Below are 12,167 nucleotides of genomic sequence, written 5' to 3' on the forward strand. Positions count from 1 at the left end.
CATGGACTCCTAAGTCATCGTTCTTGGATTTGCAGTGAACGGTGACATGAATGCCGTATTCAATTTGGTTGACGATTACGACTGTAGTTACTGGTTGGATGAAGATCGATCCTTGAATTGCACGTATGTTACATAAAAAGAAAATTAGCAAAGATAGTGCAAGTGTTGGAGATGAGCCCATTTTCAAGGCGTCGGTTGAAACACAAAGGAAGAGACAAGAATATGAGGCTTTATACCTTTTGTCTTGTATTGGTATGATTGGGACGTGATAGAAATAGTGAATATATATACATAGGGTCTGTGCAAAGAAAAAAGTTGTTTTCTCGTGTGTTGGTAAAGAATGGTGTATATTTAAACTATAATTTTTACTCTCGACGTTATTGTTTAAACGTTTGTGAAAAATAAGAAATGAGTAAAGTTACCTTTCGTTGGCATAAATTGAGACTATTAAGTTGGTGAGGCAAAAAGGAAGGGGAAGGACATTAAAGCAGTAAAACGAATAAAAGAAAAAGAAAAAAAAAAGAGTCCATCTTGCAACCTTGAAAATAATGATCAGTTTAGTTTTATGCAGATATTATCACATTTCTTGAAGAAATAAACTGTTGTTGAAGTTAAATTGTTCGTGGTAAGGAAAGAGAGATTTCGCGTAGGAAGTTTTGAAATTTAACAAGCAAAGATTGTCTATATTTTGTGTTACATGTCTTGTGATTTTTCCTTTGACATATTGATTCTTATTATTATGACAGTATGCTAAACACATTTTAAAATTAACAACGAAACGTTTGTAAATTCACTTTTTATTGTTAAAAATGTTGTTATTATCTTGGGTAAAACGTAACCACGTTACTGTACTATATCAAATTTATCTTTATTTTCTATGCTCAAACATTGTAAAATAAATTGAGTGTGAAATGTTGTTACACGCATCCTATATGGAATCTATTGAAATTCTATGGACGCTCCTAGAACAAAAGATCTCGAAACTTGCCAGTCATTCCCTTCATAAATTTTAGGAAATGTCTACAATTGGTTCATTCTTTCGTAAACTGTTACGTTGAGAAACCCTTTTGAAATATTTAATCCCATAGCTAGTATCTTTAGTTCATACACTCTAGTTTGGATCAATGTGGTCTCCTATTTTATGATATTCGTCACCTTTTTCATTGAAACCTATATATAAAGTAACAGTGTTTGTAGTGATTTTTGAACAACTTTATATTGTCCAGCCGTCGAAAATTTTCACATTTTTCAAGAAACATCTCTAGTTACATGTTTATCGATCTAAGTAGAAGAGGTACCAAACCGCCCTTCATGATTGTTCTATAAAGAAATTCGAGTTTGGTATATCCTCAAATATTTAAGTCTACGTGGGTTCAATCGTTACATATATTGACCCTCGAGTTTTGCAGCACAGGTTTAATCGTATAACCAGTTGTAACGATCAATATATGAAGAAATTTGAGTTTGGTATCCTTTCATATTTAAACCTACATCGATTCAATTGTTAGATATGTCGACCCTCGAGGTTTTCAGTTGACGATAAAGCAGAATTACAAAAACACCTCATTCATTTCTGGGTAATGGTCGAACATGGGTGCCTAGCTGTAGAGAATGGTGTTCGACTGTAGACCAAAACTAATGATTCAATTATATATAAGATGATTTAATTTCTTCGGGGTCTTCAATCAATGTGAATAGCACGATGAAATCAACGAATTATAGAATAGATATTGCCTATTTTTTAACACAAAAGAGGGAGAGTACGAGCGAAGGAGCGAACTTATATACTTTTTTTTTTATATCATTTCATTATAGTTGACTGAGATGGAATTTAAACACTTGGAAACAACTGCATGCAAAATATATAATGTCAAAATATTTCATTACACAATGCTTGGCTCCTTATCTCCGTAGTTATAGCATATATCTTTGCCAGGGTTTTTCGGGTCTTGCAAGCACATGCTATATTCATGAATGATCCATCTGCATGTGGTGCATTTTCCTGCATCCCTTTTGTCGTCAAAGATATTGAACCAGTAGATTTGGTGTTGTCCAGTCCATGTGAAGCTGCAGAAAAACAATGTCGTCCCCACGAGGTTGGGTCTGAACTTGAACGAGTAGCCTTGTCCAAGCGGAAGGACATGGACTCCTAAGTCATCGTTCTTGGATTTGCAGTGAACGGTGACAGGAATGCCGTATTCAATTTGGTTGACGATTACGACTGTAGTTACTGGTTGGATGAAGATCGATCCTTGAATTGCACGTATGTTACATAAAAAGAAAATTAGCAAAGATAGTGCAAGTGTTGGAGATGAGCCCATTTTCAAGGCGTCGGTTGAAACACAAAGGAAGAGACAAGAATATGAGGCTTTATACCTTTTGTCTTGTATTGGTATGATTGGGACGTGATAGAAATAGTGAATATATATACATAGGGTCTATGCAAAGAAAAAAGTTGTTTTCTCGTGTGTTGGTAAAGAATGGTGTATATTTAAACTATAATTTTTACTCTCGACGTTATTGTTTAAACGTTTGTGAAAAATAAGAAATGAGTAAAGTTACCTTTCGTTGGCATAAATTGAGACTATTAAGTTGGTGAGGCAAAAAGGAAGGGGAAGGACATTAAAACAGTAAAACGAATAAAAGAAAAAGAAAAAAAAAAGAGTCCATATTGCAACCTTGAAAATAATGATCAGTTTAGTTTTATGTAGATATTATCACATTTCTTGAAGAAATAAACTGTTGTTGAAGTTAAATTGTTCGTGGTAAGGAAAGAGAGATTTCGCGTAGGAAGTTTTGAAATTTAACAAGCAAAGATTGTCTATATTTTGTGTTACATGTCTTGTGATTTTTCCTTTGACATATTGATTCTTATTATTATGACAGTATGCTAAACACATTTTAAAATTAACAACGAAACGTTTGTAAATTCACTTTTTATTGTTAAAAATGTTGTTATTATCTTGGGTAAAACGTAACCACGTTACTGTACTATATCAAATTTATCTTTATTTTCTATGCTCAAACATTGTAAAATAAATTGAGTGTGAAATGTTGTTACACGCATCCTATATGGAATCTATTGAAATTCTATGGACGCTCCTAGAACAAAAGATCTCGAAACTTGCCAGTCATTCCCTTCATAAATTTTAGGAAATGTCTACAATTGGTTCATTCTTTCGTAAACTGTTACGTTGAGAAACCCTTTTGAAATATTTAATCCCATAGCTAGTACCTTTAGTTCATACACTCTAGTTTGGATCAATGTGGTCTCCTATTTTATGATATTCGTCACCTTTTTCATTGAAACCTATACATAAAGTAACAGTGTTTGTAGTGATTTTTGAACAACTTTATATTGTCCAGCCGTCGAAAATTTTCACATTTTTCAAGAAACATCTCTAGTTACATGTTTATCGATCTAAGTAGAAGAGGTACCAAACCGCCCTTCATGATTGTTCTATAAAGAAATTCGAGTTTGGTATATCCTCAAATATTTAAGTCTACGTGGGTTCAATCGTTACATATATTGACCCTCGAGTTTTGCAGCACAGGTTTAATCGTATAACCAGTTGTAACGATCAATATATGAAGAAATTTGAGTTTGGTATCCTTTCATATTTAAACCTACATCGATTCAATTGTTAGATATGTCGACCCTCGAGGTTTTCAGTTGACGATAAAGCAGAATTACAAAAACACCTCATTCATTTCTAGGTAATGGTCGAACATGGGTGCCTAACTGTAGAGAATGGTGTTCGACTGTAGACCAAAACTAATGATTCAATTATATATAAGATGATTTAATTTCTTCGGGGTCTTCAATCAATGTGAATAGCACGATGAAATCAACGAATTATAGAATAGATATTGCCTATTTTTTAACACAAAAGAGGGAGAGTTCGAGCGAAGGAGCGAACTTATATACTTTTTTTTTATATCATTTCATTATAGTTGACTGAGATGGAATTTAAACACTTGGAAACAACTGCATGCAAAATATATAATGTCAAAATATTTCATTACACAATGCTTGGCTCCTTATCTCCGTAGTTATAGCATATATCTTTGCCAGGGTTTTTCGGGTCTTGCAAGCACATGCTATATTCATGAATGATCCATCTGCATGTGGTGCATTTTCCTGCATCCCTTTTGTCGTCAAAGATATTGAACCAGTAGATTTGGTGTTGTCCAGTCCATGTGAAGCTGCAGAAAAACAATGTCGTCTCCACGAGGTTGGGTCTGAACTTGAACGAGTAGCCTCGTCCAAGCGGAAGGACATGGACTCCTAAGTCATCGTTCTTGGATTTGCAGTGAACGGTGACAGGAATGCCGTATTCAATTTGGTTGACGATTACGACTGTAGTTACTGGTTGGATGAAGATCGATCCTTGAATTGCACGTATGTTACATAAAAAGAAAATTAGCAAAGATAGTGCAAGTGTTGGAGATGAGCCCGTTTTCAAGGCGTCGGTTGAAACACAAAGGAAGAGACAAGAATATGAGGCTTTATACCTTTTGTCTTGTATTGGTATGATTGGGACGTGATAGAAATAGTGAATATATATACATAGGGTCTGTGCAAAGAAAAAAGTTGTTTTCTCGTGTGTTGGTAAAGAATGGTGTATATTTAAACTATAATTTTTACTCTCGACGTTATTGTTTAAACGTTTGTGAAAAATAAGAAATGAGTAAAGTTACCTTTCGTTGGCATAAATTGAGACTATTAAGTTGGTGAGGCAAAAAGGAAGGGGAAGGACATTAAAACAGTAAAACGAATAAAAGAAAAAGAAAAAAAAAAGAGTCCATATTGCAACCTTGAAAATAATGATCAGTTTAGTTTTATGTAGATATTATCACATTTCTTGAAGAAATAAACTGTTGTTGAAGTTAAATTGTTCGTGGTAAGGAAAGAGAGATTTCGCGTAGGAAGTTTTGAAATTTAACAAGCAAAGATTGTCTATATTTTGTGTTACATGTCTTGTGATTTTTCCTTTGACATATTGATTCTTATTATTATGACAGTATGCTAAACACATTTTAAAATTAACAAAGAAACGTTTGTAAATTCACTTTTTATTGTTAAAAATGTTGTTATTATCTTGGGTAAAACGTAACCACGTTACTGTACTATATCAAATTTATCTTTATTTTCTATGCTCAAACATTGTAAAATAAATTGAGTGTGAAATGTTGTTACACGCATCCTATATGGAATCTATTGAAATTCTATGGACGCTCCTAGAACAAAAGATCTCGAAACTTGCCAGTCATTCCCTTCATAAATTTTAGGAAATGTCTACAATTGGTTCATTCTTTCGTAAACTGTTACGTTGAGAAACCCTTTTGAAATATTTAATCCCGTAGCTAGTATCTTTAGTTCATACACTCTAGTTTGGATCAATGTGGTCTCCTATTTTATGATAATCGTCACCTTTTTCATTGAAACCTATATATAAAGTAACAGTGTTTGTAGTGATTTTTGAACAACTTTATATTGTCCAGCCGTAAAAAATTTTCACATTTTTCAAGAAACATCTCTAGTTACATGTTTATCGATCTAAGTAGAAGAGGTACCAAACCGCCCTTCATGATTGTTCTATAAAGAAATTCGAGTTTGGTATATCCTCAAATATTTAAGTCTACGTGGGTTCAATCGTTACATATATTGACCCTCGAGTTTTGCAGCACAGGTTTAATCGTATAACCAGTTGTAACGATCAATATATGAAGAAATTTGAGTTTGGTATCCTTTCATATTTAAACCTACATCGATTCAATTGTTAGATATGTCGACCCTCGAGGTTTTCAGTTGACGATAAAGCAGAATTACAAAAACACCTCATTCATTTCTGGGTAATGGTCGAACGTGGGTGCCTAACTGTAGAGAATGGTGTTCGACTGTAGACCAAAACTAATGATTCAATTATATATAAGATGATTTAATTTCTTCGGGGTCTTCAATCAATGTGAATAGCACGATGAAATCAACGAATTATAGAATAGATATTGCCTATTTTTTAACACAAAAGAGGGAGAGTTCGAGCGAAGGAGCGAACTTATATACTTTTTTTTTTATATCATTTCATTATAGTTGACTAAGATGGAATTTAAACACTTGGAAAAAACTGCATGCAAAATATATAATGTCAAAATATTTCATTACACAATGCTTGGCTCCTTATCTCCGTAGTTATAGCATATATCTTTGCCAGGGTTTTTCGGGTCTTGCAAGCACATGCTATATTCATGAATGATCCATCTGCATGTGGTGCATTTTCCTGCATCCCTTTTGTCGTCAAAGATATTGAACCAGTAGATTTGGTGTTGTCCAGTCCATGTGAAGCTGCAGAAAAACAATGTCGTCCCCACGAGGTTGGGTCTGAACTTGAACGAGTAGCCTCGTCCAAGCGGAAGGACATGGACTCCTAAGTCATCGTTCTTGGATTTGCAGTGAACGGTGACAATAATGCCGTATTCAATTTGGTTGACGATTACGACTGTAGTTACTGGTTGGATGAAGATCGATCCTTGAATTGCACGTATGTTACATAAAAAGAAAATTAGCAACAATAGTGCAAGTGTTGGAGATGAGCCCGTTTTCAAGGCGTCGGTAGAAACACAAAGGAAGAGACAAGAATATGAGGCTTTATACCTTTTGTCTTGTATTGGTATGATTGGGACGTGATAGAAATAGTGAATATATATACATAGGGTCTGTGCAAAGAAAAAAGTTGTTTTCTCGTGTGTTGGTAAAGAATGGTGTATATTTAAACTATAATTTTTACTCTCGACGTTATTGTTTAAACGTTTGTTAAAAATAAGAAATGAGTAAAGTTACCTTTCGTTGGCATAAATTGAGACTATTAAGTTGGTGAGGCAAAAAGGAAGGGGAAGGACATTAAAACAGTAAAACGAATAAAAGAAAAAGAAAAAAAAAAAGAGTCCATATTGCAACCTTGAAAATAATGATCAGTTTAGTTTTATGTAGATATTATCACATTTCTTGAAGAAATAAACTGTTGTTGAAGTTAAATTGTTCGTGGTAAGGAAAGAGAGATTTCGCGTAGGAAGTTTTGAAATTTAACAAGCAAAGATTGTCTATATTTTGTGTTACATGTCTTGTGATTTTTCCTTTGACATATTGATTCTTATTATTATGACAGTATGCTAAACACATTTTAAAATTAACAACGAAACGTTTGTAAATTCACTTTTTATTGTTAAAAATGTTGTTATTATCTTGGGTAAAACGTAACCACGTTACTGTACTATATCAAATTTATCTTTATTTTCTATGCTCAAACACTGTAAAATAAATTGAGTGTGAAATGTTGTTACACGCATCCTATATGGAATCTATTGAAATTCTATGGACGCTCCTAGAACAAAAGATCTCGAAACTTGCCAATCATTCCCTTCATAAATTTTAGGAAATGTCTACAATTGGTTCATTCTTTCGTAAACTGTTACGTTGAGAAACCCTTTTGAAATATTTAATCCCATAGCTAGTATCTTTAGTTCATACACTCTAGTTTGGATCAATGTGGTCTCCTATTTTATGATATTCGTCACCTTTTTCATTGAAACCTATATATAAAGTAACAGTGTTTGTAGTGATTTTTGAACAACTTTATATTGTCCAGCCGTCGAAAATTTTCATATTTTTCAAGAAACATCTCTAGTTACATGTTTATCGATATAAGTAGAAGAGGTACCAAACCGCCCTTCATGATTGTTCTATAAAGAAATTCGAGTTTGGTATATCCTCAAATATTTAAGTCTACGTGGGTTCAATCGTTACATATATTGACCCTCGAGTTTTGCAGCACAGGTTTAATCGTATAACCAGTTGTAACGATCAATATATGAAGAAATTTGAGTTTGGTATCCTTTCATATTTAAACCTACATCGATTCAATTGTTAGATATGTCGACCCTCGAGGTTTTCAGTTGATGATAAAGCAGAATTACAAAAACTGTAAACCCGATATTTTCTTGGTTTAATTTCTTTAAATTTAAAAAATAAAAAATAAAAAATAAAAAATAAAAAATAAAAAATAAAAAAAATAAAGGGAACTTGGATGTCTTCAAACTTGGCGGTGAAGGGAAGAGAAGAAGAAGAAGAAAAGAGAAAATGAAATTTTCTTCTCCTTTTCTTCTTTTTGTCCTTTCTTTTCTTTCTTTTCTTTGATTAATTTAATAAAACTATTTAATATATAAATATATATATTTATATTTACACTTAATTTCCATTTTTTTTTCTTTTTTTTTTCCACATTTAAAGAAATTAAACCCAGAAAATATCGGGTTTACAACTTACCTTCCCTTTAGAAAATTTCGTCCTCGAAATTTAGAATGTCCTTAACTGAAAAGTATTGGATAGCTCTTCTTCATCTGATATTCTGGTTCCCAAGTTGCCTCCTCCGCTCCATGATGTCTCCACAAAACTTTTATGAGTGGAATCGTTTTGTTTCTCAAAACTTGTTCCTTTCTGTCGAGAATCTGAACTGGTTCTTCAACATAACTCAAATCTTCTTTTAATTCAACTGATTGATCTTGCAACACATGCGATGGATCTGGTATATATTTTCTTAACATGGATACATGGAAAACATCATGTATTCGTGCAAGTTCTATTGGCAACTCAAGTCTACACGCTGCTGGTCCCACTCGTTCCGTTATCTGATATGGCCCAATATATCTAGGACTTAACTTACCTTTTCTTCCGAAACGAATAACACCTCGCCATGGAGATAATTTCAAGAAAACTTGATCTCCAACTTGGAATTCTAGGTTTCTTCGTCGCTTATCTGCATAACTTTTCTGTCGATCTTGGGCTTTTCTCAGATTTTCTCTGATCAACTTAATATTGTTTGTCGTAATCTGAACCAACTCAGGACCTACTAACTTCCGCTCTCCCATTTCATTCCAGCACACAGGAGTTCTGCATGGTCTCCCGTATAAGGCTTCATATGGTGCCATACCGATACTAGACTGATAGTTATTATTATAAGCAAACTCCATAAGTGGCAAGTGGGTATCCCAACTTCCTTTAAGTTGTAGGACACATGCTCTCAACATGTCCTCTAAAGTTTGGATGGTCCTCTCGGACTGACCATCTGTTTGGGGATGAAATGATGTACTAAACTTTAGCCCTGTTCCCATTGCTTTCTGTAAACTAGGCCAAAATTTAGAAGTAAACCTCGGATCCCTATCTGAAACTATGGACATTGGTACTCCATACTGACTCACAATCTTATCAACATATAATCTCGCTAGCTGGTCTAACGTAGATGTCATTTTAATCGGTATAAATCGTGTCGTCTTGGTGAGTCTGTCTACTATTACCCATATACCATCATGTCCACTGGAAGTACGAGGTAATCCAAATAGAAAATCCATAGTAATATGCTCCCATTTCCACTCTGGCACTGGCAAAGGATTAAGAAATCCTCCTGGCCTCTGTCTTACTGGTTTAACCTGTTGACAAGTCAAACATCTATCAACATATTCAGCTATCTCTTGCTTCATTCCAGACCACCAATAAGTCTTCTTTAAAGTTCTGTACATCTTGGTGCTACCTGGATGCATAGCGTAAGCTGAACTGTGAGCTTCTTCTAGAATAGCATTCTTAAGCTCACTGATATTCGGAACACATAATCTTCCTTGTTTAACAATGGCTCCATCTGTTCTCAGCTCAAACTCCACCTCTAAGCCTTTCTTGGATTTCTCAAACTTCTTCTGTAAATTACTGTCTTCTGACTGTCTTCTTACAATCTCAGTTACTAGAGAAGACCGAACCTGAAATTGAGCTAAGAGACTTCCTGAATCCTCTGTAGTTACTACTGCCTTGGAACCTCTTAACTCATTCAACAAAGCTACTCGAATACCACACAAGGCACTCTTCGGAAGTCTTGACTTCCTACTTAATGCATCTGCTACTACGTTGGCCTTACCTGGATGATACTCTATAGTACAATCATAATCTTTAATCAGTTCTAGCCATCGCCTTTGTCTCAGATTTAGCTCTTTTTGATCAAAAATATACTTCAGACTTTTATGATCTGTGAAAATATGACACTTTTCCCCGAACAAATAGTGTCTCCAGATTTTTAGTGCTAAAACAACTGTTGCTAGCTCAAGATCATGGGTAGGGTAATTACACTCATGCTCCTTCAACTGCCTTGAAGCATAAGCTATTACATTCCCATCTTGCATAAGCACACAACCTAATCCTAGCCTTGAAGCATCACAATAAATCACATAGTCCTTCCCTGTTACAGGAAGTGCCAAAATAGGTGCTGTAACTAGTCTTTTCTTCAATTCCTGAAAACTTTGCTCGCATTTATCTGACCACTCAAACTTAACATTCTTCCTTGTCAAAGCGGTCAAAGGCAATGCCAATCGAGAGAAATGCTCAATAAAACGCCTATAGTATCCTGCCAAACCCAGGAAACTACGTACTTCTGTCGCACTAATTGGTCTTTCCCAATTGAAATCCTCAATTGAAGACATCCAAGTTCCCTTTATTTTTTTTTCTTTTTCCTTCTTCAATTTGCAGAGAACTTCTAAGAGAGAGTTTGGAAGAAGAAGAGAAATTTTATTAGAATTTTTAGGTTGAAGAAGAGGAGGAGAACTCAAGCAAAGTGTATCAATGGCTGAATTTTAGTTCATTCTGCACATCACTGGTTTTTAATTCGGTTTGAACTCTTCAAAAGGAATTAAGAGGTGAGATTTACATTTACTGAGAGTTAACTCATTTTTAAACAAACTTTATGAAGAACGTTGGAGCAAATTCGGATTTTCATTTGGTGCTTTTTGATGAAGAAAACAGGGCAGTTGGTTTTCACTCGAAATCAGGAGGTCTCTGGTTTTTCTTGTATTTCAGAGTGTATCGGTGGAGTTAGAATTTCTATTTGGTATGGTTGGAAAGCTTATTCAATTTACTACAACTTTCATGAAGAAATTGTAAACCAAAAACGACTAAAAATTGGTTAAATTGTAGGAACAAGTTAAAGAGGTCGTGTGCGCGCGATTCTGGAAGTGGTTCTGTTTTGAGGGTTATATGTGTTTATGCACGGGGAATCAGATTTATATGTCTTCAGGTAAGTTTTAGAGGATCTCAAAATGAAGAGTTTGATATAAAGAACACTCATTTTGGTTAAGTATTGAGAAAGTTATAGTTCTTTGAAGTTTATGTTAGAAATCTGGAAATTTTAGAGAATTGTTGAAATAGGATTTTATTTCTTAAGCTTTGTTTTCGTGAGCGTCATCTTTGGTGCGACATGTTATGTATATCTTTAGGAAACCAGAATGTTTAAGGTTTTAATACTCGGTTGGGTTGTTGGCAGGCCGAGAAGAATTAAACCGAGCTTATAGACCAAGGATCTAGCCCAAGACTGTGAGTGACAAAACTAACTTTGAAATATTTTCCATAACTGTTATTATGATTGAATGCGATAAATGTTTATTTACGAAGCCACGAAAGGTATTTGAATTTCATGACTATTTTCAAGTATACATTTGGAGACTAGATTTCTTAAAGAAATTTATGCTAGCACGTAGATATTAAATGTTTGGAAAGTATTTAAACCACAATATTTTAAGCAAAGCATGAATTAGTATGAAGTTTTGTTTTAAGAACTACAATATTCCACGAAAGAGCTGAGTAAAGTTCGAGCTTTGTGTAAAATTTATAAGCAGGCATGTTTTAATATTTTATGATGATTTATGAAATTTTCGTTAACTACATGACTGAGATCTTGAGCCTGAAGCTAGAGATTACCGTGTGCACACTGGTTAGATTTCGTTGTTGACGTTGAGTGTACTCCGTAACAACGATGCTGTCGTGAGTGCTGGGCGGGTCCCACTACGACAAAGACGATGGGAGTGCTGGGCGAGCCCCACTACATCGTAGTGCTTGTAAACGTTGTTGTACTAGGTGTACCTTACACAACGTAGATTCGTCATGTTAGTTAAAATGCTTCGATATACTTGATATGCCTTGCTAGATTTCAATGATGAACATGCTGAGTATTTAAGGAAGCTATTCTTACTATTACACATTTACATTTACGACTTGTATAAACAGATTTATATGTGTAAAGTTTTCACGTGCTCTTATCTTTAAATTCATAGTTTTAAACTGAGTCACTCACTGAGCT

The 12,167-nt window shown here is 34.4% G+C and overlaps 2 protein-coding genes across 11 annotated transcripts in view; one reads left to right on the forward strand and one right to left on the reverse strand.

The window, feature by feature from the left end:
- Positions 1-12,167, reverse strand: part of LOC127149831 (uncharacterized) — a gene marked incomplete at its 3' end in the record, with an annotated part of 66,683 nt that overhangs the window by 29,720 nt on the left and 24,796 nt on the right. The gene's annotated exons all lie outside the window — the stretch shown is intronic.
- LOC127149832 (uncharacterized) overlaps positions 10,515-12,167 on the forward strand; it is a 50,300-nt gene continuing 48,647 nt past the window's right edge. For 4 of the 10 annotated variants that reach the window (XM_051085920.1, XM_051085930.1, XM_051085952.1 and 1 more), the window contains exon 1: positions 10,515-10,731. The gene's annotated coding sequence lies outside the window, so the exon portion shown is untranslated. Of the gene's footprint in view, positions 10,732-10,758; positions 11,109-12,167 lie in introns of those variants that run through there. The other 6 variants (XM_051085933.1, XM_051085928.1, XM_051085917.1 and 3 more) reach the window with 6 other exon arrangements.

The sequence above is a fragment of the Cucumis melo genome, chromosome 1, assembly GCF_025177605.1.
Source record: "Cucumis melo cultivar AY chromosome 1, USDA_Cmelo_AY_1.0, whole genome shotgun sequence".
Lineage (NCBI taxonomy): Eukaryota > Viridiplantae > Streptophyta > Magnoliopsida > Cucurbitales > Cucurbitaceae > Cucumis > Cucumis melo.